The following is a 13329-nucleotide window of genomic DNA, read 5'->3' on the forward strand; positions in this document are numbered from 1 at the left end:
TGGCGTGGGCAAAATGTGATGTAATTGTGATATCTATATGTATGTATGAAATGAGATATGCTAACATGTGATGATGAAGATGAAGACTACATGAAATGCAAATATTTTTGACATGTCATTATACTCAGTCATGTGATAATGGGATACATGGACTCAAGAAGGATGATGAAGGTAATTCAAGAAAGGGGGATGAAAGATAGAAGATATGGAAGTGAAAGAGCTTCTTGTGCTTTATCATCATTGAGATTTATTATGGCAAATAGGTTATGACAATCTAGATATAGGTTTGACCCAAAAAGTCATTGTACCCATTTGCATAGAGATCAGACAACTGCAAACAAGGAATGCCCCAATTCACACTAGACTCACAGTGTCCTCATATACTTGGACAAGTCATAGAATTACTAAGAGACAATCCAAAAACAACAGAACAAAAGGTGGTGAACATATCCCATCCTCGCCTTTGTAGTCAAAGACATCTTGGAGATATAATCTCTGGTCAAAGACATCTCAGAAAAGCTAAAAGACATGTCACCAGAAGATAATATCAAAAGAAATCCAAGACTCAACACTAACATCCATTGTCATCCTCAAGTTTAGTGTCTCTTGTCACTTGTATAAGTCTATTTGATTGTGGTCACAATGTTTTCATTCACAAAAGGATAGATAACACTAAACCATAATGTTGTTTGAGTCTATTGAAAGAGTTGATTTGTTGAAGCTCATTGCTGTTGTTTTATCTCATTTGAAATTGACTGAATCCATGAAACTGATACTTTGTTGTGAAGAAGACAAAACTTTATTGTGGATTTGTGATGCAAGTGTTTCATTGTTGTGGATTGTGTGCGGGTAGATTGAAGAAAACTGGAAGAAACAATACTCCTCAAAACATGTGATGCTCTTAGTTCCACACCCATTACTAGACTTAGGATTTTCCTTAGCCATAGATAGGAGCTGATTTATTATGGATGGAAAGGGGTGAAAAGAAAGGATTATTATGAATGGCTAACTAACCTTAGGTAGATCAATAACAAGCCATGATGGGAATGGGTAAGTTTATTATGGATGGATAGGTCATGAGTATGTGCAAAGTGAAGGGATGAGATTGAATCCTAAAGGAGGGAGGAGAAATGTCTCTACACATGGTGCTAGTAACCTGGTTTTCACCATGGTAATTATCCAGGGTGCCACCGAAGTGGTTTTCACCGTCAGATTTATTTCTTTACTTTTTTGATTTTTTTGTGTCACAAGGCGCTTGTTTGCTAGGTTTTCAACAAGTAACGATTTTTAATAGTTATGATTTATTTGTATTTTTGATTTTTTGTAATTTTGATATTTTTGATTTTTTGTAATTTTGATATTTTTGATATTTTTGATATTTTTGAATTAGGATATTCCGAAGATCTAAGTGTAAAATCTGTGAAGGTGCATGCAATTTATAGGATCCTCCAAAGTTCTCCCTCTGGTGTCGAAAGCTGATATGCACTTGATCCATAGGTTACGGTGATGACATAGGGACCAAGCCAATTTGGCTTGAATTTGCCCTTATTCTCTCAATCTTGCTGATTTTTAGGATTTTCCTTGAGAACTAAGTCACCTACCTCAAATTTACGAGGCTTAACTTTATGATTGTAGCTGCGACTCATTCTTTGCTGATAAGCCTTGAGGTGATTAAAATCAGTTTGTCATCATTCATCCATATCTCTAGTTCTTGTAAGTGAGAGACCCTGTAGTCTTCATCACTGATAATGTTGTGCAAAGACACTTAGGCAAGATAGCTTCAACCCCATAGACAAGTGAATATGTAGCTCCCGTAGGTGTGCGAACACTTGTGCGATAAGCCCAAAGTATGGGATTAAGTTGGATGTGCCAATTTTAGCAACATCATCGACTATCTTTTTGAGGATTTTGAGAATGGTTTTATTAGACGCCTAAACTTGACCATTACCTTAGGGGTGGTATGGAGTGGAGAAGCGATGGTTAATATGGAAGTGATCACAAAGTTCACGAACATCCTGGTTCTGGAAGGGACGTCTGTTATCTGTGATGATGGAAAGAGGGATACCGTAATGACAGATGATATAGTTAAGAATGGATGTAGCAATCTATTTTCTAGTGGCTTGGGTGACAGGAATGACTTCAATCCATTTTGTAAAATATTCCGTGGCAGTGATAATGAATTTGTGGCCATTGGAAGAAGGAGGGTGAATCTTGCCTATGAGATCGAGTCCCCATTGATAAAAGGGCCAAGGAGTCGCAATTGGTTGACATTCTTGAGCTAATGTATGAATAAGGTCTCCATGAATTTGACATTCCTTATATTTCTTAACAAATTGATATGAATCTTTTTCCATATTGGGCCAGTAATATCCAATCCTGATGAGTTTCTTGGCCAAGGTGGGACCATTAGAATGTGGATCGCATATACCTTCGTGGACTTCTCGTAACTCAATCTGAGCTTTATCCCCTTCGAGACATCTAATAAGAGTGTCATCTAGACCTTGATAGTAAAGGGTATCGGCTAAAATGACATATCGGGAAGATTGGTGAATGAAAGTACGACACTAGTTGTTGGATAGGTCGGGAGGAAGGATATTGTTATGAAGGTATATAAAAATGGGACCATACAAAGGGGAATTAGGACCAACGACACATATCATCTTGGCAGGAGTGATCTCATATGAGGGGACCAAAAGGTTGTCCACCAAGAATTCATAGCAAGTTTCATTTTGCGGTAGATCAATCAACGAGGCAATAGTAGCCATGACATCTGCAACTCGATTGTGTTCTATTGGTATCTTCTTAGAGGTTATCTTTACGAAATATTGCTTGAAGTCATCTACCATTTTCTTGTAGGGTAGTAATTTTTCATCTTTTGTTTGGTAGTCATCAGTTGCTTGACAAATTACAAGTTGAGAGTCCCGAAAAACATGAAGTTCGTGGATCGTCCACTGAACTACAATTCATAATTTAGTTGTTAATGCCTCATATTTTGCTATATTATTAGTACAAGGAAATGACAATCAATATGATTTAGGAATAGAATCTCCTTAAGGTGTAATAAAGAGGATGCCAACTCGTGTACCATGCTGCATGTATGAGCCATCAAAGTATAGTTGCCAAGGCTTCATGTGTGACACCATCAGAATGGATTCATTTGGAAAATCTGAAGTTAGAGGAGCATCATCAATCATGGGTGCATCTGCCAACTATTCTGGGATAGTTTGTCTTTTGATTGATTTTTTGTCCACATATTCTATGTTGAATTCCCTCAAGATCATAACCCATTTAGCTAGTCTTCCAGTGAGCATTGACTTATTGAGAAGATACTTCAATTGATCTATCCTTGCAATAAGCTTAGTTTGATGAATTAGCATGTAATGTCATAATTTTTGCAAGGCAAAAACCACAACAAGACACACACGCTCAATTGGTGTGTAGTTAAGCTCATAACCAACCAAAGTGCGGCTGATGTAGTATACTGCCTTTTCTTTGCCTTCCTTGTCTTGTTGTGCCAAGAGTTCCCCCAGTGCTATCTCTGTAGCTGATATGTAGAGTAACAGGGGTTGTTCTAGAATTGGTGGCATCAAGACTAGTGGATTCATAAGATAATCTTTGAGTATCTAAAAATCTTGTTGATAGTTATCATCCCATTTTAATTTGATTTTTTTGTGTAGAAAGTGCTTAAAAGGATGACATTTATTCGCACATTATGCTATGAGTCTTTGTATGGATTGGAGTCTTCCTTGTAAAGATTGAAGTTGACTGATATTCCTTAGCGGTGACATTTCTAATATAGCTCTGACTTTTACTGGATTGACTTCAATTCCTTTTTTTGAAATGATGTATCCAAGGAGCTTCCTAGAGGTTACTCCAAAGACAGACTTCTTGGGATTTAATCTTGTATTTTTTTAACCGATCAAAAACCACTGAAATGATGTTTAAATGTGTGTCTCTATCTAATTATTTTCCCAAGAGGTCATCAACATAATCTTCTACAGTTACATGCATAAGATCATGAAAATTAGTAGTCATAGCTCTTTGGTATGTAGCACCTCCATTCTTTAGTCCGAAGGGCATGGCATTCCAACAAAAAGTTCCCCAGGGACAAGTAAAAACCATTTTGTGCTAGTCTTCAAGTGCAATTTTTATTTGGTTATAGCCAAAAAGTCCATCCATCAAAGATAACATCGCATGACTTGCTGTGAGATCCACTATCAGGTCTATGTTTGGCAACAAAAAGTCATCTTTAGGACAAGCTTTGTTGATGTCTTTGAAATCTGTACATATTCTGATGCTATGATCTGGCTTATTGACTGGTACTAAGTTGGAGATCCATTCAGGATAATCAATTGGTCTTATGAATCCGACATCCAACATTTTTTTAAGTTCCACCTTTACTAATAATGCCACTTATGGATGCATTTTCATTAATTTTTGTTTCACTGGCTTTGCTCCTGGTTTAACTGTCAAATGATGCATTACTAGATCAGGATCTAGTACAGGCATATCGGCATATGAACATGCAAAATTGATTTGTCACTCTATGAAGAAACTTATGAACTTCAGTCTTTCTCTTTTTGTCAGAGATTGCACCAAGAATATGTTATGTGGAATCTCTTCTGTACAAATGTTCATTTTGATACTCTCCTGTACCAACATGGATGATTTTTCTTCATATGATACCAGGAGAATATTGAGCCTTCCATCTTCAGGTGCCTCAGAGAGGTTTTCACCCTCAAATACGTCCTTTCTTTTTACTTTTTTAGAGTCAGATAGTTTCACAATGTGGTTTTTACCATAAAACCCATGATTTGTTTTAATTTTTACATTTTTGCAACTAGAAGACCCAACACCCTCACCGAAGTATGCCACACTGTTGAGTTCTATAGTGTATCTCTCCTTATGGTCCCTAAGTAGAAGATCATCTCATATGCCCAAATAGTCTATGAAAGCATCATCATTTTGAAACGTGTCGAGTTGTAAAGGTCCTTCATGGTCCCAATCAATAAGTTGCTGGTGAACGAGGGGAAGGTCATCAATATTTTCAAAGTCAATGGGAGTAAGGGTGAAGATACAGTTATCTTCAGGTATATCAAGGTAATTGTCGAGGTCATCGCTAACACCCTCCTCATTTGTCTCGAATGAGAGTGAGTCCAAATTATCATTATTAAAAGCGCATTCAACAATGGGAGTCCCCACTCTTTGTGATTTCGACCTAGAAGCTAAAAACAAAGACTTTGGGATCCTCAGGGGTTTTTTCTTGACTAACTCTAAATTTTCTATAAAATTCCTCTTCTTCTATGGGTTCACCTAGTTCTCTAAATGTTTTGGTGACCTCATAATCCTTGGATGATTTATCTGAACCCCATTCCCATCCATTGGAGTCGGTGGAATAGCGGCTTTCTTGTTGATCATTGGAACTTTTGATTGGAAATGCTTCTTCATATTTGCAAGTGTTTATCCTGAAAGGTAAGAAACCAAGCCCTTTTGAGCACTGATTTTTAAATGTCAATTTTGGTTGCAAAGGTTGAGTGATACCTTCTTTTCTTAAGCCAAGAGGACTTTTACCATTGCACCCAAACTTTTGTAGGATTTTGAATCCTTTGCCATATGTTTTTGCATGGTATCTTGATGTGATCTTGTGTATCTTCTTTAGGGTCTCTATGAAGAATTTTGTATAAGTCCTCTTCTTCCATCTCACCCCACTTTTGGAATATAGTAGGATCCTATTTTAGGTTAATGATAGATACCTGTTTAGAAGGATGTTGTTGTCTATATTCTTTCGGTGAATCCATGACTTGCCTCAAGCACATGGTTTGATTTAGAGTGTATTCACCCATGCCTTTATCCTAATATTTCCCTTTAAGCTCATCTTGTTTTGATGTTGAAGGTTTTAGTGACTTAGGATCAATATATGCAGATGATGGGATTGCCTCTCTATTAATTGGAATTATTGTCTTAGCTTTTGGCCTCAAATTATTGCAGTAGATAAATGGATTAGGATCACCATTTACTGTCACTTAAACTCCATTATGAGGAAACTTAATGTATTAATGGTAACCAGATGGGTCTACTCTCATCTCATGAATCCATTGACATCCTAGAAATATTTTGTATGTGAGATTGAGGTCTAGGAATCAACAAACCACATCCTTCATAATTGGCCCAACTCTGAGACGTAAGGTGACTATTCCTTTAGATGAACACTCTTCGTCATCATATGCCTTGATGGTAATTTTGTTTGTAGCATTCCCAACTTTATCTGAATATCCCAATTGTATTATTATGTTCAAAGTACATATATTGAGATCAGATCCTCCATCTATCAAGACTTGTTTTATTCAGTGTTTGTGTAGGAAGGCTTCAATGTGTAAAGGTGCATTATGTGGTTGGCTTATGAAGGCGTCGTCAGATTCAATGAATGTAAGGGAATGTGGAATGGAAAGGTATCCTACCATGGCTTGAAATCAGTCCACATTCAGATTAGTTGGTACAAAGGTTTCTCTCAAGACTTGGTCAAGTATGGCCTTATGTGAAGGAGAGATATGCAACAATTCTAGGATTCAGATAAGCACATGTGTCTTCCCTAATTGTTTTACTAGGTCACAATTAGGTTTGGCCGATGAGGAAATGGTGGTTTTAATTGGAGCACCTTGCAAGATGACCTTACCTCGATGAGTTGTGACATTACATTTGGAGGTAGATTCAGAAGAAGGTCTAATACCTTTTAGGATAATTTTGACTCTTTGGGTAGAACTTTAAGGCATTTTGTCCTTTATGATAATAGTAGAAACATAGTTGTCCATCGAAATGTGGTTAACGATTGAATCATAATCATAGGACACTTTGGTATAGTTATCTTTCTCATATGTGGCTTTGGCTTTTCCCTTGCCATGTTTAGGGAATGGTTCCTTAAACATCTCATGTTCTTGATTGGATGTATGTCCCTCGATCTTAATGTCACTTCTATCAATAAGATCCTATATAATGTTCTTCAAGCGATGCCAATTTCCTATTTTATGTCCCTTGCTCTTGTGATATTCACAATACTCATCATCATTCCACTAATCTGGTTTGACTTTTGGCTCATATAGAGGATTGTTTGGAATTGTTATTATCTTGTTTGCCACTAGCTTCCTAAAAGATAACTCAAGTGGTTCTTCCAATGGGGTATATTTCCTTCATGGTTTTGGAGTTCCTTGAGTATTTACTTGGTTGTTTATAGAAGGACTTCATCTTGAAAGAATGATTTTTGGTCTCACTATGTTAGCATCAACAATGCCATCATTTACTGTGTTCTTGTTCTTGTTCCAAAATCGTGGCTTGTCCTTTCCTTTAAAATCCTCTTTATTTTCTTTGAATATCTTGATGATTCCTTTCTCAATTAAGACCTTATTTGTTGCTAAGCCTTTCTCAATGGCATCCTTGAAAGTGGAAAAACAAGCTTTCCTCAAGTCATAACCAATTTCTCTATTGACATTCTGTGTAAACATCTCTACCATTTTTTTTTTGTGGAATTTTGCAAGAGCATCTACTGGCTAAATTCCTCTATCTTTGTAAGAATGATGAAAATGACTCCCCATCTTTCTGTTTGGTATTGCGTAAAGTGATAACTGATATATCTGTCTCTATGTTATATGAAACTTTTTCTAGATCACCCCATGACTTAATTCCAGGTGGAAGTTGGGAGAACCATTCCATAGCTTGTTTACCTAAGCTTTGTGGAAACAATCTCATCAAGTATGTTTCTTCTGCTGCTACCTCAATGCAAGTTGTGAAAATCTATCTTATATGTGTCTTAGGGTCTCCTTTGCCTCTGTATTTATCATACTTTGGTGTTACGAGGTGTGTAGGAAATGGTGGCATTGGAATGCTTTTATCAAATGGATAGGGACATATATCTCATTGTGTAAGCTAGTTTTGGTGTATTGATGTCCTCCATCTTCTTTTGTAAGTCCTTTATCTGTTGTTCCAAATTGTTTTTGGGTGGAGACCGACTTCTTGGACCATATCCCATGCCCGAGCCACTGGGTGGAGGAGGAGGATACTGCATATATGGATGGTATTGATCATAAACATGTTCATATGGAGGAGGTCTATAATGATAATGCATGTAGGGACCACTTGATATAGGGTCATAAGGCATATCATGAGTTTTCTCTTATGTATTGCCCCCAAATTTGACATGGGATTTTCTTGTGTCCAAATTTTGAGCATGCCTCTGGATATCCAATTTCTTTTGAGGTTGGTCCTTAACATAGGTATGTGATTGAGTATATTTATCCATATAAGATTTCCATAAGGTTTTGTGTAGACGAAATTGTTCATGAGATGTTCTTTCATGAGTATCATAAGCTTGACCATGTGTATTTGGGATCTCAGGTTTTTGAAACAAGGATGATGATGACTTTGGCACAAAACGTGGTCCTCTATTACCTCCACTATTAGGTCTCCTTTGATCCATGTTGAGTTGACTTCCTTGAGTAGGTCGATTTTCCACTATTTAGGACATGTCAAAATCATGAGGTATCTTAGCTCCACTTTGTGCCATCACTTGTAGGAAATATTGTCCATCTCTTCTCATGATATCTTCAACCATTCTATTAAAATGGGGATCTATGATAATTTCCTCCACCTCTGCTGAATGTACTGAAGTGTTGTCAACATTGTCATTTTGTGTATCATTGTTGTTTGTATCATCCATGTTCTCAACATTCTAAATGTTTCTATATATGTCCATGTCAGGTAATGTGGTATGATCAGAATTGAAAAAGATATCATTGTCGTACTCATAGCCACTCATGTTTGCAGACCCTTGAGCCTGTTTAGCTTCTCTCCTATATTTTTGGGAATGAGTTACGACCATGAACTAGGTCTTGACCAAAATGTGTGAGACTAGATGAAGATGGAAAGAGTATGGAAGACCAAGAGTTGGGTGGAATGCAAATGAATTTGAGGTGTAGTTGCAATGTCCCAAGTGTAATACCAATTATGTATATAGTAGAGTAGGTGTGATTTCCAAAGAGATGATAGATCTCTTGATGAGGTAAGTTGACCTTGACTCTAAGCAAGACCAAATAAGACCCAAAGGTGATAAACCTTGATGAGGGACCACTTAGCAGAAAGTTGCTGTATGTATTTTATTGACCAAGCAAGATGGGGACAAGCAAGTGACCTTTTGACTCAAGTTTAGACAAATGTGAATGTAATGCAAGGTGTAAAGCAATGATGAACTTTGTGAGACCCAAAAGTAGGATGAATTCTAGATGAAAACCCTAAGAAGTAACCTAGGAAGCTCAAGAATTCTAAAACTGATTGCTCTTGTTTGTTGAACTTAAATTTTCCCAATACTAAACACAAATGTGCCTGTATACTTCACAGATGCGGTTACCCAACACAAACTTGACTGAATACTGCACAAACACATTTTTGAGAATCTCATGAATACAGTTTGCTACGAGGACACAAATACTTTTTTGTCCTACATAGACGCGGTTACAGTACACAAACGTGTTTCTGTTACACAAAGACGTGTTTATAAAACCCGAGTGTAATTTTTTCCAATTTGTGAAGCTGATGTTGCGACCAAATTTGAAATTTTGACTGTTTTTTCGTGATAAGAGGACACAATATTGATGAGGACTCAATGTTTGCAGGTGTTTTGACTCAAAATGACTCAAAAGAAAGTATTTTGTTTGATGTAAAAATGTTTTGCATACACTTGAAGACACAAAAGATACAATGTTTCAATGTTTGATCTTGAATGTTTGAATGTTTAAAAGAAGACAAGCACAATTCCTATGGTTGGCTAGGACAATAGGTGTTGATCCCACATGGGGTTTCCCCCGAGGCTACGCTATTCAAAGCAGATACTTAGGTGCTTGACCCTACTAGCTCCACCCTCAACACTCACTTCTTCAGGGCAGCCAAGCACAAGTCCCCACAAAAAATCCCCGTGGTGAACTTTGTACCTCTACTAAGAACTGTATGTGTGTGGGCCACTCCAGAGGTCTGACCTCCTACCCCAACAATTAGAAGGATTTTGGCTTTCTAAAACAAAAATGTTCTAGTAAGGGCATCCACTTGTGTGGCCATACATGTGGCACTTTTAGCTCTGTAAATACAGAAAGCTCCCTACCGATAGGGGTTATGCCCTACTATTGATCGAATAAATTTGATCAAACGGGTTTATGGGGAGACATAGTGTCAGTATGGACTAATCATCACATGTTACCCATGGCTTTCACCATGGATACAGTTATTTATAGTGGTTTGGAAGAGGGGGGTTTGCCTTGCTACCACTTGCGTTGTTCCCTCCTCACTAGTAGTCCTAGTGACCACACAGGGAGGCATGCCCTCTAAAGATAAACATAAAAGAGCTTATTGCTCAAGATACAAATGGCACCGATTCAATTTTAGTGCACCAATTGAAGTGTTTGCTAATATATGAAAACAAAGAACACAATGAAAATCAAAAGGAAACCCTTGCCAAGATCCTGCAACAAAGATTTGTTAGTAGTTTGGGTTGTTTCAAATGATTACCCCTTCTTGCAAGAAAACAAGTTAGGTTTATTTTAACAAAATCCCAAAACACTTTGTAAAGATTAGGGGCCTTCGACACAAGATTCGCTTTCAAAGACAAGATGCACCACTTCGTTAGCTGTATCATAAGATATTAGCTCAAATAAATTAGTTCTGTAACCCTAAATGACAAACAAAAACCCTAAATTAGAATTGGCAAATTTGAAAATGTGCAAAAACATAAACATGGATTTACCAATTAGAGATGAGGTTCTGGAACATAGACGTGTCTGAACACTTCACAAATGCAATTCTACAAAAAAATCCAAAACAAAACCCTACAAAATACAAACACTAGTAAAATGATCACAGATGCAATTATATTTCCAAACATGGTTAAATCTCTCACAGACGTGCCTATCATGAAAACCTACAATTTGGCAAATGAAAATGTTGTTGGGAGCACATACGTGATTCAGGGAAGCACAAATGTGTCAGAAAAACAAAAACACGTTCTAGAAGGTGCACATATGAAAAGTCAAAATATGGTTGGAAAATATCAGATCTGCAACTTCAAAAACACAAAATGTGCAACCAAAATTGTTAAATGCAAAAGGGACAAGAGTCCCACCGGGAATGCCAAAGTATGTATGGTGAAAAGTGGATAATGAAAACAACAATGCAAATCAACAACAATGGAGATTAAAACCCTAGTGGAGGTGTGATGGTACCATACATATTTTGGCATCCACTTTTCACCATAAAGAAGTGGAAATAGGTTGGGATAGGGGTTTGCTTAAGTCAAACCCTTGTTTTAGAATTAACCATGAAATAGAAATGAAAAATAATTGAATTTTGTTAATGGAAATGTTCTCCTTTTGAGGGAGATGTTGAATGATGATTGAAAACAAAAATGATATACCTCATTGTGAAGTTTTGTTTGTCTCCACATGAAATTAGGGTTTCATGAAATCTTCAACAACATGGAACACGAATGTAAACTCCAATGCTTGAATCTTGACCTTATTGCTGCTCCAATACTTGAAGAAAGTTGATTGCTTGCTCACTTGAATTTTGAATGTTTGAGTTTTTGAATTGATTGATGAATATGATTACTAGATAAAATTGTATATCAAAATGAGAGGGGTAGAGCTCCTTTTATACTTGCTACTCAAAAAACATATTAATTTTCTGACATGGGGCTAGATTTCCTGCTCAATTTTTGAAATAGCCAAGGGGACAAAAGTTAGGTCCTAATAGGGAGGACCAAGGCACCACACCCTAGTCCTATTGGGGACTAAGGCACCAAGCCCTGGTCCTACTCAATTTAGGGGCCTCAACAAAGGATTTAATTAATGCATGAGGTCAATGTGAAGTCAAATTTGCATGACTTCCTAATTAAGCCTAGGAGCAAAAAATCTAAAGTGAGGATCCAAATGCGGTCAAAATTATAAGGGAGTACAATTTAGGATGCTATATTTATCCCCCACTTTAGCGGGAGTATGAGGTTAAGCATACTCTTAGTAAAGTACAAAGGTTCCAATTGAAAGGTTTTCATCAAGATGCTAAGGAATGAAGATGCACCAATCCCCTAGTGGACTTTAGGTATCTTATGGCTTCAAGATTGAGATAAAAGAGAAATCATAGGAAAGAGAAAGAGAACTATGACTGCAAGACTAGTAAGATTCACTTACCATGAGTTATGAAAATAAAAATACCAAAATTACAAAGCAAAATACTAAGTTCACTAAGTAACTTGAGTATCACTCAGATGTGCAAAGAGAGAAACATTGAACAAAGTGTATGCCCCCATTTTAAAGCGATTACACACAACTTGTTGGGAGAAATTGCTTTAAGGTAGTATACATTCATCCAAAAGAGAAGCACATTATCTCAATGACATTCCACCAAGAAGGATACAAATCAAAGGATAATGATCACAAAACACAAAATAAGGGTTCTACTTAGCTCTCGGGTCAGTATGCTCTTATAATAAATAATATATATCATGTATATATTTGTATTGAATTGTTCTCATTCCCCAAAGAATGCAAAACCACTATGGAAGAAGGGTACATGTGTCTTTTGAGTCAACATGGGAGAGACCAAAAGAGATCTCAATGTTTTGAATCTTACTCAAGTAGACAACACTAGGGAAAATAAATAGAAGAACTAAGAAACAAATAGAAGAAGCTTATGAATAAGCAAGAGAGAGAGAGAGAGAGAGAGAGAGAGAGAGAGAGAGAGAGAGAGAGAGAGAGAGAGAGAGAGAGAGGATCTACAACACCAATGAAGCTAATCAAGCAAGTCATTTGACTCCCAATATTTCTCAATGTTGTTTTGGGAAGGTAGATGATATGCAAGAGGAACAATTTTGAGTACAATAGATGAAGATATCACAAGTTCCGAACAAGGGCCATGCTCTAATGATGGATCAGTTTGCCTATTACTAGGAGCTAGGATTAATGCTTGTGAAAAATATTTAGATAAATAATTGTCAACATAAACATATTCATGTTCATCACTTGAATCAGTTACATTATTAGTAGGAACATCATTTTCATTCTGTAAAGCGGAAAATCGCGATCGAACCCTAGTTGCTCTCCCCTCTTCCAACTCCAAGGAGAGAGAAGGGAGATTCACTAGGGTTGATGGTTTTCACTTAGGGGAGAGACTTTACATTCAAAAGAGGGGTTGAAACCCACAAGATCCAATCCCACGCAATGCAAGATTGGATGCTAAATGTGTTTCAAGGGTTAAGAAAGCAAGGCTACCCTCTTTTGTAAAGAATGTTGATAGAAGAAT

This window comes from Cryptomeria japonica, chromosome 2 (genome assembly GCF_030272615.1).
Source record: "Cryptomeria japonica chromosome 2, Sugi_1.0, whole genome shotgun sequence".
Classification (NCBI taxonomy): Eukaryota; Viridiplantae; Streptophyta; class Pinopsida; order Cupressales; family Cupressaceae; genus Cryptomeria; species Cryptomeria japonica.